The sequence below is a fragment of the Mauremys mutica genome, chromosome 15 (genome assembly GCF_020497125.1).
Source record: "Mauremys mutica isolate MM-2020 ecotype Southern chromosome 15, ASM2049712v1, whole genome shotgun sequence".
In the NCBI taxonomy this organism is placed as follows: domain Eukaryota; kingdom Metazoa; phylum Chordata; order Testudines; family Geoemydidae; genus Mauremys; species Mauremys mutica.
Window position 1 is genome coordinate 2,385,627 of NC_059086.1, and position 13,048 is coordinate 2,398,674.

General features: G+C 49.9%; 2 protein-coding genes across 4 annotated transcripts in view; one reads left to right on the top strand and one right to left on the bottom strand.

Moving 5' to 3' along the window:
- The window catches only part of BICRA (BRD4 interacting chromatin remodeling complex associated protein), a 128,748-nt gene extending 122,340 nt beyond the window's left edge, over nucleotides 1–6,408 (bottom strand). Inside the window, exons 1-3 of one of the 2 annotated variants that reach the window (XM_044989069.1) lie at nucleotides 5,541–6,408; nucleotides 4,295–4,365; nucleotides 946–1,076 (exon numbers count right to left, since the gene is read on the bottom strand). The gene's annotated coding sequence lies outside the window, so the exon portion shown is untranslated. The remainder of the gene's footprint in view (nucleotides 1–945; nucleotides 1,077–4,294; nucleotides 4,366–5,540) is intronic. The other variant, XM_044989068.1, reaches the window with a different exon arrangement.
- A 633-nt stretch (nucleotides 6,409–7,041) lies between these two features.
- The window catches only part of ZNF541 (zinc finger protein 541), a 47,332-nt gene continuing 41,325 nt past the window's right edge, over nucleotides 7,042–13,048 (top strand). For both annotated transcript variants that reach the window (XM_044989073.1, XR_006573761.1), the window contains exons 1-2: nucleotides 7,042–7,099; nucleotides 11,477–11,583. The gene's annotated coding sequence lies outside the window, so the exon portion shown is untranslated. The remainder of the gene's footprint in view (nucleotides 7,100–11,476; nucleotides 11,584–13,048) is intronic.

Sequence of the window (13,048 nt, forward strand, 5' to 3'; positions counted from 1 at the left end):
GTGGGACTATGGAAGGGTTTATTTTGGTGCATCACACTATAAAAGTGCAGTGCAAACTGAGTGCAGTGACAGTTTAACAGAGGGAAGAGAGAGAAGGGGGTTTGCAGCGTAGTAGCCGCCTGCAGCCTCAGCATCATCTCTATTTCCTGGCTGTAAATGGCCTTGTGATCAGCCTGCCAAACTGCTGAAAGCTAACCTAATCAGGAATTCAGAGTAGCAGCCGTGTTAGTCTGTATCCGCAAAAAAAACAGGAGTACTTGTGGCACCTTAAAGACTAACAAATTTATTTTAGCATGAGCTTTCGTGAGCGAAAGCTCACTTCTTCGGATGCAGCATCAGGAATGTATTCTTCGGATACAATCAGGAATGTAACTTTTAATGAAGCACACAGGGCCATGCTATAGCTTCTACTGTCAAATCTGTACAGGAATTTTGAAACACAAACATAGTTTGAATAAAATGTGTGTGAAAGGAAATGAAGATGAAGGATGTTGTTGTTCCCTCTTCATACCTACATTCCATTCTGCATAATCAGAACTGCTTATAGAGTAAATTTTAAGTAATTAAATTAATCCTTATTCACACATGAACAATATTTTTCCCTTGAGCTTTTCCACCCCAACCTGAAAAGTTTAATAGGTATAATTAAGTCTATCTTGTCCAGAAATCCTGGCAAGAAGCCACAATAATTGCTAATTAAGCTTAGGCATGGGGCAAGATGGCTCAAACCAACCTCCTTCTTGAAAGGATGTTACCAGCAACCAAGCTCTTCATGCACAGGGCACATTTCCAAATGTGAAGAAGAAGGTGATACTGATTTTTTTTAAAGAAAGACAGATTTTTAAATTGTATTACATTTCCCTAACTTTGCAGTAATTTCCCCTTCTCTTTTCAATACACTTCAAAAACAAACACAAAACCCCCATAACAAAACAAAAAACTTACTAGAGTTACTGGAGGCTTCCCCACAGCTAGGTCCTGCCATTCTGAATAACTAGAGCAGTTCCAATGACTTCAGGGCAGTGTCACGCATTCATACCAGCAGAGAATTTGGCCAACAAATCCATTGTTCAAAACTAGAGAAGGGGACAAGTTAAAATAATATTTTATAATTCTGCAGCACCTTTCAGTGAAAATAATACCTAGTGCTTTTCATCATTAGATCTCAAACTGCTTTAAAAAAGAGAGACAAGGCGGGTGAGGTAATATCTTTTATTAGATCAATTTCTGTTGGTGAGAGAAACAGATTTTCAAGCCACATGGAGCTAGGGTGGCCAGGCGTCCGGTTTTCAACTGTAACGCCTGGTTGGCCGCAATGGCCAACTCTGCGCGGCTCCCGGAAGCAGCCTGCATGTCCTTCTGGCTCTTAGATGCAAGGGCAGTAATGGGGGCTCCACGCGCTGCCCATGCTCATGGCGCAGGCACCGCCCGAAACGCCAGCGCCGCAGCTTCCACTGGCTGGAGTGGGGGCAGCACGTGGAGCACAGTGGAGGTCTCTGGCCACTTCTGTGCCTAGGAGCTGGAGGGACATGCCGGCCGCTTCCTGGGAGCCACCTGAGGTAAGCACTGCCCGAAGCCCACACCCCAAACTCCCTCCCGTGACCCAACCCCTTGCCCCAGCCCGGAGCCCCCTCCTGCACCATGAAACTCTCATTTCTGGCCGCACCCCCAGCCCAGAGACCATACTCCCTCCCACACTCCAACACCCTGCCCCAGACAGGAGCCCCCTCCCACACTCTGAAACCCGCAGCCCCATCCCTCTGCCCAGAGACCCCTCCTGCACCCCGAACCCCTCATCCCCAGACCCACCCCAGAGCCCGCAGCCCCTCCCACACCCCAACGCCCTGCTCCAGCCCAGTGACAATGAGTGAGCGAGCAAGGGTGGGGGAGAGCAAGGGAAGGAAGGGGGATGGAGTGAGTGGGGGCATGGCCTCAAAGAAGGGGCAGGGCCGTGGGGAAGGGAAATGACAGGGTGTTTGGTTTTCTGCAATCAGAAAGTTGGCAACCCTATATGGAGCTCTTTTTCAGCTCAGCATCATTATGCCCATTTTTTTACACATGGAGAAACTGTGGCAGAGGGAGATGAAGTCACATGCCCATGTTCACAAAGCAGACCCATGGCAGAGACAGAATAGAACCTATGTCTCCAGAGTCACAGTCCAGAGCTCTAATCGCTAGGCCATACCACCTTCCATCAACTACAAATCTCAAACAGCTTTTTAAACCTCAAGCCAGATCCTCAAATAAAGCAAATGCTCACAACCCCATTGTTAGTAATGGAGTTGCACCAATTTCACAGCTGAAGATTTGGCCTTTTAAACAATAAATTAAAATGTCACTGTCCCACTGTAGAGCACGCAAATCAGTAAATCTTTCTGGGCCCAACTCGCCATTGCTGTGTACCTTGGGCAATCATTTACACCTGTGCAAAGTGAGTAAAAAATGCTACAGAAGCATTTTAAACCCACTTTCCATTGGTGAAAATGACTATACAAAGTGCAGTATAATGATGAAACAGGTCATCTGTACCTCAGTTTAACTGTCTGTAACATGGGTTTATATATATATATATATATATATATATATATATAATTAGCATCATTAGTACTGCTAATCAAACAGTACAAAAGTGAGACTCTTCATACATGTGGATTAACGTCCCAGAGGAGCATTTTTGTTTGTGCTTTTTTAAAATAACAAAGTTTAAAATTACAATTGACACTGCTGGACATCTCTAATACATCTTCAGTCCTATTTGAATAGGGCTACTCACATACGAGAGGCTCTCACATTAAAATTGAGCATTTAATTATAAATACAAATGATCTAATCATAAATTGTTCCTCCTTTAACCAATAGACTGCAATAACAGTAGGTGGGTACTGGGTCACTGCAGTTTTAAAAGCATTGTAGGTGACATAGATCACAGAATTTAAAGTTTTTCCCTTTCTTTTCTCTTCTGAGTTATTTTACTGAGATTCAGGTGACTCCAGATGACTCTTCTCTCAGCATGACCTGGACTATAATATTAGTAATAGAGCTTTTTCATGGATAGAGAGGGAGCAATAATGGCCTTAGAAGACATTCTGGGACAGAAGGCTATTCCATCAGAATTAAAATTGCATCAGTTCTTTAGAATAATTGTAAAAATAAGTAAATTTGGGAAGGAATTGAACTGTATTAATTAAAGAATACTTATAAATAATAACATTTTCCCTTTGCTAGACCTGAGGATTTCTAATCATTACACAAACATTAGTTAATTAAGCCTCACAACTCCCCGATGAGGTAGGGTCAGTAGAATAGTAATTTATTAAAGGACAAACGGAGGCAAAAAAACAAAATAAAGTAACTCATCCAAGGCCACCCAGTGGGTCAGTGGCAGAGTTGCCAGGAAAAAACAGGATCCTGACTCATGTTGTTTATATAGCCGGGACTCACTCTTCCTCCTAATAGTTTAAACACAACGTTTAAACTTTGCTTTTAAAAGTTTTACAAAAGCTAATTAGTAGACGTTTTCATATATACATGTGAATATATATGAAGAGATTTCTATTTATTAGGTAGAAATATATATACACACACATACACAAAAATGTAAATTAAAATGTCTTTCTTTTGAATTCAAACATTTTTCTGTAAAATATGCAAATCAAATATGACAGATTTTGCTAAAAAATTAGAACCAGCCACTAGTATGTAACTGATTTAGTTTACTTTGTTCCAATCCAAATTAAGTGCGGAAAGAAAACCAACAACATAATGATGACAAGTAAACAAGCCATTTAAAATCTCTTCAGTTTTAATAATCTCAGTGGTGATATCAGAAAAAAATAACATTTTAAATATAGATAGGTCCGAATTCATGCCTGATTTGGAGTCATACTAGGAATAAATTTGGCCTATGATTTCTAACTTGACAGTAAAAACATTTAAACACTAATTTAAAAAAGTTATTGTCCATCCTGAACATATACAATTTAACTATTGAGATTAATATATGTGGTTTCATATGATCCACATGGCTCAAAATTGGATTTTTTTGGGGTTGCAGATTTATTTGCAGGTTTTCTGGTGCAAACAGTAATAAAACAGGTTAACAAAATCAATGGACACATTCCCTTTGTTCAGATTAATAGTCTTTAAACTCCAAATCAAACAATTAAAAACACTAAAACATACATAGGACATGTCTTATATTTCCAAAACTCCATGTCCAGCTTCTAGAGTAAGCTGCCATCTGTTTTCTTCTGAAATGTGTCTAGCAACTTTTTACAGCTTTGAGCTTGCTTACCTGAGGTGGAGATAGGAAGCCTGGGGCCTCCCCATGCATTCTCAAGTTCAGGGAGTCACTCTCAGCCAAACCTACTTGACAGAATTGTAGCATGTCTGAATATGATTGCCAACAATTGTGGTTAACTGACACAGTAATAAAACTGAGTAATTCAGGACAACCCTGCACCGTGTGTAGTCATTTACCTCAGTGCAAAATGGGCTTTATATAAACATGACACGTAGTCCTGCCAACCTCATCATGGCAGTCCCAAAACTATTAAGATGATAGTACTTTGAAATCTACCTTTATTTAACTGTGATAGATAATATAAAATGTTACAATTATATGATCAAAAGAATATTTTATTATTTCCTTGTTCTAATCTTGCAGCTTTATTGACATGGAATGTGTTTCATATCTATGGAAATAGTAGAATATAATAGGTCCTGTTATATCAGTGGTTCTCAAACTTTTGTACTGGTGACTCCTTTCACACAGCAAGCATCTGAGTGAGACCCCCCCTAATAAATTAAAAATACCTGTTAATATATTTAACACCATTGTAAATGCTGAAAGCAAAGCAGGGTTTGGAGCGGAGGCTGACAGCTCGCGACCCCCCCAGGTAATAACCTTGTGCCCCCCTCAGGGGTCCCGACCCCTTTTGAGAAACCCTGTGTTATATTAAATGCATTAACTTGATGTGCCTGTTCAAGTGCTGAAACAATTAACATTGTTCTTTATTTGACTGGTCACAATTAGCCTTTAAATTTGAATGGAAATAAATTAAACATGATACTGTATTAAGGTAAATGGTGGAAGTTCACATCTCTCTTGGTGATGTTGTTGTTTTAAGCTGAAAACCAAAGTACATTCGAGAAATTTACAGTGTGAAGCTGTTGAAATATAAAAACCAAAGTTTTGACCACTTGTCAAACATGTAATACCGAGTATCTACTTAATATCAGTTTTAGCTCACTGATCAGTATGGACACAGATTTCACCTCACCCACCACTGAAATGCAGCCCCTTTGGGATGGAACACACCAGCTGTTTTTTTTTTCAAATGAAACTGTCAAAAAGGGTTTTACTAGATAGAATTGTAGCACCCAAATTTGAATTTTGTTATCACACCAAGACTAATAACCACGATAATGAATAAAGACATTAGGCTTGGTTCCTCACTCCTTTGCACTCTGTGTAGCTATGTACACCTACTGAAACGGGGAGTAAAACATTACCATTTTTCTTATGGCATTTTACTTACATGTTGCACTACTGTTCATAACTACACAAGGAGTAGGGTAGTCCTGAATTAGGCCCAGTTTAATTACTGTGTCAGTTAACCACAATTGTTGGCAATCATGTGAGGCATGGTACAATTCTCTTTCGTCACCTCCAGCAACATATCACCCTGTAACACCACAATGGGATACTGGCATCCATGCTGACAAAAGAGGAACCTTCTCCTCTATAGCCTTGTCTACACTAGTGATTTGCCTCCTTTTCAGCCAGCAGTGTAGTTGCATCAGAGCAAACCCCTACCATAGACAGAGTAAACCTCCATAAACCAATATTAGAATTGGTAGCGCTTTACCCCGATTTCAAGCAGGGGTAAGTTCATCACAGTTTTATTGTTTTCTGGTTTGTGATGTGCTGTTGCCTTAGCAAGATGTTCTGGGGACAACTAAATTTAGCCACCTTTTGGTGGGGGATGGAGTGGGGGAAACAGTCACAGCACCGTCTCATCGGCTTTTTCTCCATATCTCTCTCCTACCTTCTCCCAACTTCACTGTTACACTTTCCCCCTCCTTCCTCCTCATAAACCTCTTCTCTCTCCTTACACTTCCCCCTACAGCCATCTCATACTTCCATCCCCTCCTCTAACCAATCCCTTCCTTCTTCACACTTCTTTTCCCATTGTCTCATTATATAGCAAACCCTTTCCCCCAACATGTCCTTCTTCATACTCCTCCCTCACACTTCTCACTCCCCAAACACTTCCTCTCACTCCTCCACATTCCATTATGTCTCCCCCTAAGCTCCTGTTCACAACTCCTCCACCCTATATTCATCACACACCTTCCCTTTAACCTCTTCCTCTCTCCATATTCCCCTCACACCTCCCCTTTGCATCTCCTCCTCTCCACACCCTCATGCCTCCCCTTCCACATCCTCTACCTGTATGCCCGTCCCCTCATATCCTCCCACCTTTCCATATATCCTCCAGCCCTCCTCTCCTCCTTATCCCTCCCCCACTCCTCCCTATCCCTTCCCCTCCCTCCATTACCCCACTCCACTTCTGCCTATCCCCTCCCCCTACCTCCCTCTCCCCATCACCCTCCTCAATCTTCCCTCCCTCCTCCCCCTCCATATCTCCCACTTCACTTCTCCCTAGCCCCTCACACCTCCCCTCCTGACTCCCCTCCCTTCCCTAGCCCATCAAAACTCCTCTCTCATATGCCCGCTCCCCAACCCCTCCCCCATAGACCCCTTCCTATCCTCCCTCCCCTCAAGCCCTTCCCCTCCCTCCCTAGTCTCATATACACTTCCCTATCCCGGCACTCCTCTCTTCCCCCCCATGCACCCCCTCACACCTCCCCTCCTTTCGACCTCTCACAAAATGGCGCCGCCCTTCGGCCCCTTTTCCCGCCCAGGCTGTCCCAGCACCACGTGACCGAGGCGGAGCCGCTCCTCCTCACGCCCCCTCCCCTCTCGGCGCGGGGCTGCGCGAGGCTCCGCCGCCAGCGCGGGGCGGGGCGGGGCGGGGTGAGGCGCCGCGTGCGGACGGAGGCAGCGCAGGCGGGAAGGGGCGCGAGGCGACGGGTAAAGTTGCTGCCTCCTGTGGGGCGGCCCCTAATTCGGAGACACGGCTGGACCCAGGGACAGCGACCCCCCGCCCCGCCTGCCCATCCCCCCAGGGGCAGGGACCCCCCCCGCCGCCCAGCCCGCCGGGATCCCCCATCACCGACAGGGACCCCCACCCCCTCCCCCCAGGGACAGCGACCCCCCCGCCCCGCCTGCCCATCCCCCCAGGGGCAGGGACCCCCCCCGCCGCCCAGCCCGCCGGGATCCCCCATCACCGACAGGGACCCCCGCCCCTCCCCCCCAGGGCCCCACCATCGCCCCCAGGGACAGCGACCCCCCCAGGGGCAGAGACCCCCCCGCCCCTCCCCCCCAGGGCCCCCCCATCGCCCCCAGGGGCAGGGACCCCCCCCGCCGCCCAGCCCGCCGGGATCCCCCATCACCGACAGGGCCCCCCGCCCCTCCCCCCCAGGGCCCCCCCATCGCCCCCAGGGGCAGGGACCCCCCCGCCCAGCCCGCCGGGATCCCCCATCACCGACAGGGACCCCCGCCCCTCCCCCCAGGGCCCCCATCGCCCCCAGGGACAGCGACCCCCCGCCCCGCCTGCCCATCCCCCCAGGGGCAGGGACCCCCCGCCGCCCAGCCCGCCGGGATCCCCCATCACCGACAGGGGCAGGGACCCCCCGCCGCCCAGCCCGCCGGGATCCCCCATCACCGACAGGGACCCCCTCCCCTCCCCCCAGGGACAGCGACCCCCCCGCCCCGCCTGCCCATCCCCCCAGGGGCAGGGACCCCCGCCGCCCAGCCCGCCGGGATCCCCCATCACCGACAGGGCCCCCTGCCCCTCCCCCCAGGGGCCCCCATTGCCCCCAGGGACAGCGACCCCCCGCCCCGCCTGCCCATCCCCCCCGGGGCAGGGACCCCCCGCCGCCCAGCCCGCCGGGATCCCCCATCACCGACAGGGACCCCTCCCCCCCCAGGGCCCCCCATCGCCCCCAGGGACAGCGACCCCCCCCGCCCAGCCCGCCGGGATCCCCCATCACCGACAGGGACCCCCGCCCCTCCCCCAGGGGCCCCACATCGCCCCAGGGACAGCGACCCCCCCGCCCACCTCCCAGGGGCAGGGACCCCCCCGCCGGGATCCCCCATCACCGACAGGGACCCCCGTCCCTCCCCCCAGGGGCCCCCCATCGCCCCCAGGGACAGCGACCCCCCCCGCCCAGCCCGCTGGGATCCCCCATCACCGACAGGGCCCTCCGCCCCTCCCCCCAGGGGCCCCCCATCGCCCCCAGGGACAGCGACCCCCCCCATCCAACCTGCCGGGGTCCCCCATCACCGACAGGGATCCCCGCCCCACCCCCCAGGGGCCCCCCATCGCCCCCAGGGACAGAGACCCCCCCCCAACCAACTCGCCGGGATCCCCCATCACCGACAGACCCCCGCCCCTCCTCCCAGGGGCCCCCCATCGCCCCCAGGGACAGCGACCCCCGCTGGGAGCAGGGACCCCCCATCCAACCCGCCGGGATCCCCCATCACCGACAAGGACCCCCGCCCCTTCCCCCAGGGGTCCCCCATCGCCCCCAGGGACAGCGACCCCCCCCATCCAACCCGCCGGGATCCCCCATCACCGACAGGGACCCCCGCCCCTCCTCCCAGGGGCCCCCCCTTTCCCCCTGGGCCAGATTCCCCCCCCCCGCCATCACGCCGGGATCCCCCATCACCGACAGGGACCCCCGCTCCTCCTCCCCCGGGCCCCCCATCGCCCCCAGGGACAGAGACCTACCCCATCCAACTCGCCGGGATCCCCCATCACCGACAGGGACCCCCGCCCCTCCTCCCAGGGGCCCCCATCGCCCCCAGGGACAGCGACCCCCCCCATCCAACCCGCCGGGATCCCCCATCACCGACAGGCACCCCCGCCCCTCCCCCCAGGGGCCCCCCATGGCCCCCAGGGACAGCGACCCCCCCGTCCAACCCGCCGGGATCTCCCATCACCGACAGGGACCCCTCCCCTCCCCCCAGGGCCCCCCATCACCCCCAGGGACAGAGACCCCCCCCCTCCATCCCGCCGGGATCCCCTATAACTGACAGGGACCCCCGCCCCTCCCCCAGGGGCCCCCCATCACCCCCAGGGACAGGGACCCCCCCCATGCAACCCGCCGGGATCCCCCATCACCGACAGGGTCCCCCGCTCCTCCCCCCAGGGGCCCCCCATCGCCCCCAGGGACAGTGACCTCCCCCATCCAACCCGCCAGGATCCCCCATCACCGACAGGGCCCCCCGCCCCTCCTCCCAGGGCCCCCATCGCCCCCAGGGACAGCGACCCCCGCTGGGAGCAGGGACCCCCCATGCAACCCGCCGGGATCCCCCATCACCGACAGGGACCCCCGCCCCTCCTCCCAGGGGCCCCCCATCGCCCCCAGGGACAGCGACCCCTGCTGGGAGCAGGGACCCCCCATCCAACCCGCCGGGATCCCCCATCACCGACAGGGATCTCCGCCCTCCCCCTAGGGTCCCCCATCGCCCCCAGGGACAGTGACCCTGCCCGCCCACCCCCCAGGGGCAGGGACCCCCCCACCGGGATCTCCCATCACGGACAGGGACCCCCGCCCATCCCTCCGGGGGGAGGGGCACCCCATCCCCTCAGGGGCATGGACCCCCACTGCCCTTATCACAGACAGGGACCCCTCATCCATCCCCCCAGGAGCTGGGACCCCTTGCCCCATCATAGACACCCCCTGCTCATCCCCCCAGGGGCAAGGACCCCCTGACTTTCTGCAGGAACAAGGACCCCCCTACACCCATCCCCAACAAGGGCAAACATTCTCCCCCATCACAGGCAGGGAGCCCTTCCCCATTCATCCACTCCAGGGGAGGGAACGCACTCTCTCTTCACCCCCAGTACAGGTAGGGACCCCCCTTCTCCATCACGGACAGGGACCCCTGCCCATCCCTCCAGGGGCAGAGATCCCCTCTTCCCCATCACGGGCAAGGACCCCATGCCAATCTCCCCAGGGGCAAGGACATCCCAGTCCCATTACAGACAGGGAGCCCCCCAGCCATCCCCACCAGAGGTAGTGACCCTCCCATCCAGGGCAGGGACCACCATGCGCCCTCATTCCCACCACAGGCTCCCTGCCCATTCTCCCTAGAGGCAAGGCCCCTCCCCCTGTCATGGGCAGGGAGCTCCCCACCCATCCCCTCCAGGTGCAGGGATATCCCTCTATCATGGGCAGGTACCCAGCCCATATGGGGCAACCATCAGAGCTAGGAGCCCCCCCCTTCCCAATTTGAGCAGCAGCCTTATCCCCACGAGGGGAAGGAATCTCCAGAGTCCTACTACCAGAGCCAGGAGCAGTCTCCCCAGAAGTAGTACCAGTCTCCACCAGGGCAAGAGCAACCCCTCATCCCCACCCAAGCAGGAACTTCCCCCCTCTGCTACCATGGACAGCAGTCTTCTCCATTCTCATCACCCACCCACTTCATCCCCAACAGTGCCAGAGTTCTGCCCTCTATTGGCATAGGCCCAGGGGTCAGAGTGGATAAAAATTGATTTAGAATGTTTTGATTCTTTTGAAATTGAAATCAGATTTTTTTATTTAAATTAAATGCATTTTTCTTTTTAAAATAAACCTATTGAAAATTAAATGTGAAGTTAGCCTGTATTAAGGCATAAATATACTATAATCTATTAAAATAATTTAAACTAAATTAAAAAAATTCAAGCAGTACACATTTGCTGTTGAAGATTAAAGTCAAACTACTGAACTGGTGGAAATTGCTGACTAAGCACCTAGAACCAGAATTTGCTGACATGCTAAACCAGCTTTTAACTGCAGTAGCCTTTTCAGGTGCAGAGAGAAGATTTTCTTCAGTGGAGTTTATTCAACTAGTTCAGTTCAATGGCTAGTTAATACTTAGCTTCTCTCACCTCAGTTCAGACTAGAGCAGCTGCCACCATCCCTCTTATTCTTCATATGAGAATGAGGAGGACATGCCCTAGGATAAACTCAGGATCTTCCTTCTTGACAGCATCAACATAGTGACCTCAGCTTCTCTGTCATGTTTCTCTGTCCCTAGTACCCTGTTCTCCCATTATCATGCTGCTTAGATTGCCTAGTTACAACCCCTGGTTATAATGTGCTCTGCTTCCTTACTAATATGCAGTTCAGACCCCCACAACAAAAATTCCAAACAGCTCTGCAATGATAATGTATTTATTAATCTTCAGCCCTCAGAGACAACATGTTAAAAAGTATTTATCCTCCCCCCACCCGTTATAAATGACATTCTGGATTTTAAGGGTGGTTTTTTTCCTTACCACCCCAGTTTTTTTAAAGGGATGAATTTAAAAAATACTATGTATAACTGAAATTCTCTCAATTTCTTTTGACCCAGGAGCTCACAATCCTAAAAATGTGACCTGTGGACCGAAGAGTTCTAAAATGCAGTCCACAGCTGCCTTCTATCTGTAGCAGTGTGAAGACCAAATCAATCAGCTTCAGGTTTTGATTGCTGGTTAATGCAAGCAACAGGCTTTTAATCTAACAAAATAGATTAGAGTGTCATGAGATTATTAGAGCTATGTGTGTTTATTGGTAGTTTAAAAAACTGATGTGATTGAGCCCAAATCCACATGAGTAGCTTTGCTGATATAAATGTGTTCACGTCTGGGCCCTTTATCTGTAAATTAGCTATAGTGCTTTTGCTCCTGGCAAATTTAGTTCCTGATCTTGTAAAGGCTTATGCATATGCTTAACTTTATGCATGTGAGTAGTCTCATTGAAATCAATGGGACCAATATGCATAAAGTTAAGCACAAATTTTGCAGGACTGGGCATTAAATGCTATGATGAGGAGCACTCTACAGATAGAAATAGAAGTTAATTTTACCCCCAGTTCTGCAAATTTGGGTGCCCCTGGTTCAACAAAATTAAGAATTGTCTTTTTTTTTTTCTTAACTCTTTGGCCCTGTTCTTGCCATCCTTACTTAGGCAAAAATTCTCAATGATTTAAATGAGAGCTTTGCTTGAGCAGCAGACCCACTGTGGCAGTGTTAGATGTAATTTTAGTAGCTTTATCAAATTATTACAAAAAAATTAAAATCAGTTTTCCAGCCTTCTTTGTCTCTTAAAACAAACAAAGAAAAGCACTTGAAAGCTTCTATATAGAGGGTGAAGAACTTACTTTTAAGAAAAAGAAATTTAATGCATTTGACTTTAAAAGGAAAATATTTCTTAAAAATTGGGGGTGGGGCATGATTTAAATATTTTCCTGTTATTCAAGACATGAGAGTGGGGAACAAAGGAAGGATACCCAACATATACAATGCTGTACATACAGCTAAAAATAATTTATAACAACAAATTTGGGTGTCATTTTTACTGTTCCATCTCCTGTCAAATTTGAACCTGTTCCTTGAAAATATTATTGCCCTTGGTAGGAGTAGTATGAGGAAATTCTTTATTCTTAGATATACAGCAATAAAGTATTCTTTTTGTGGTGCTTCTGAGATGTATATGTCCTGTTTGAGAAAGAGATGATGCAGACTGGATGAAATTCACCTCTCTGCATGTCCTGTAACCTGGACCTATTTTTTTCTAGGCATATAGCACCATAAGTTACAAACTTATAAACAGGGACGTTTTTGTGGGACATCTTTTGACCCCATTGAAATACATGAGATTCAGTAATTTTTTTGGAATGATGTAGTGAATAAATGGGAACTTTTTCATGTTTGCAGCAGCACTGGATGGTTGTAAGGAACTTCAGATTTCACAGATAATTTAGGCATATTTTAATTATGGACTAGTTCTGGTACATACACTGATTGGCATTTAGCTGTGTGCAATTGAGTATGAATTTTTTTCATATACAGTGTGCATACTTGGTTTGCATATCTTCTCTGCAGGTTGCATTTCCTAAAATAATATTATCAGGATCAAATTTCTCATCAATCAAGTTTAAGGC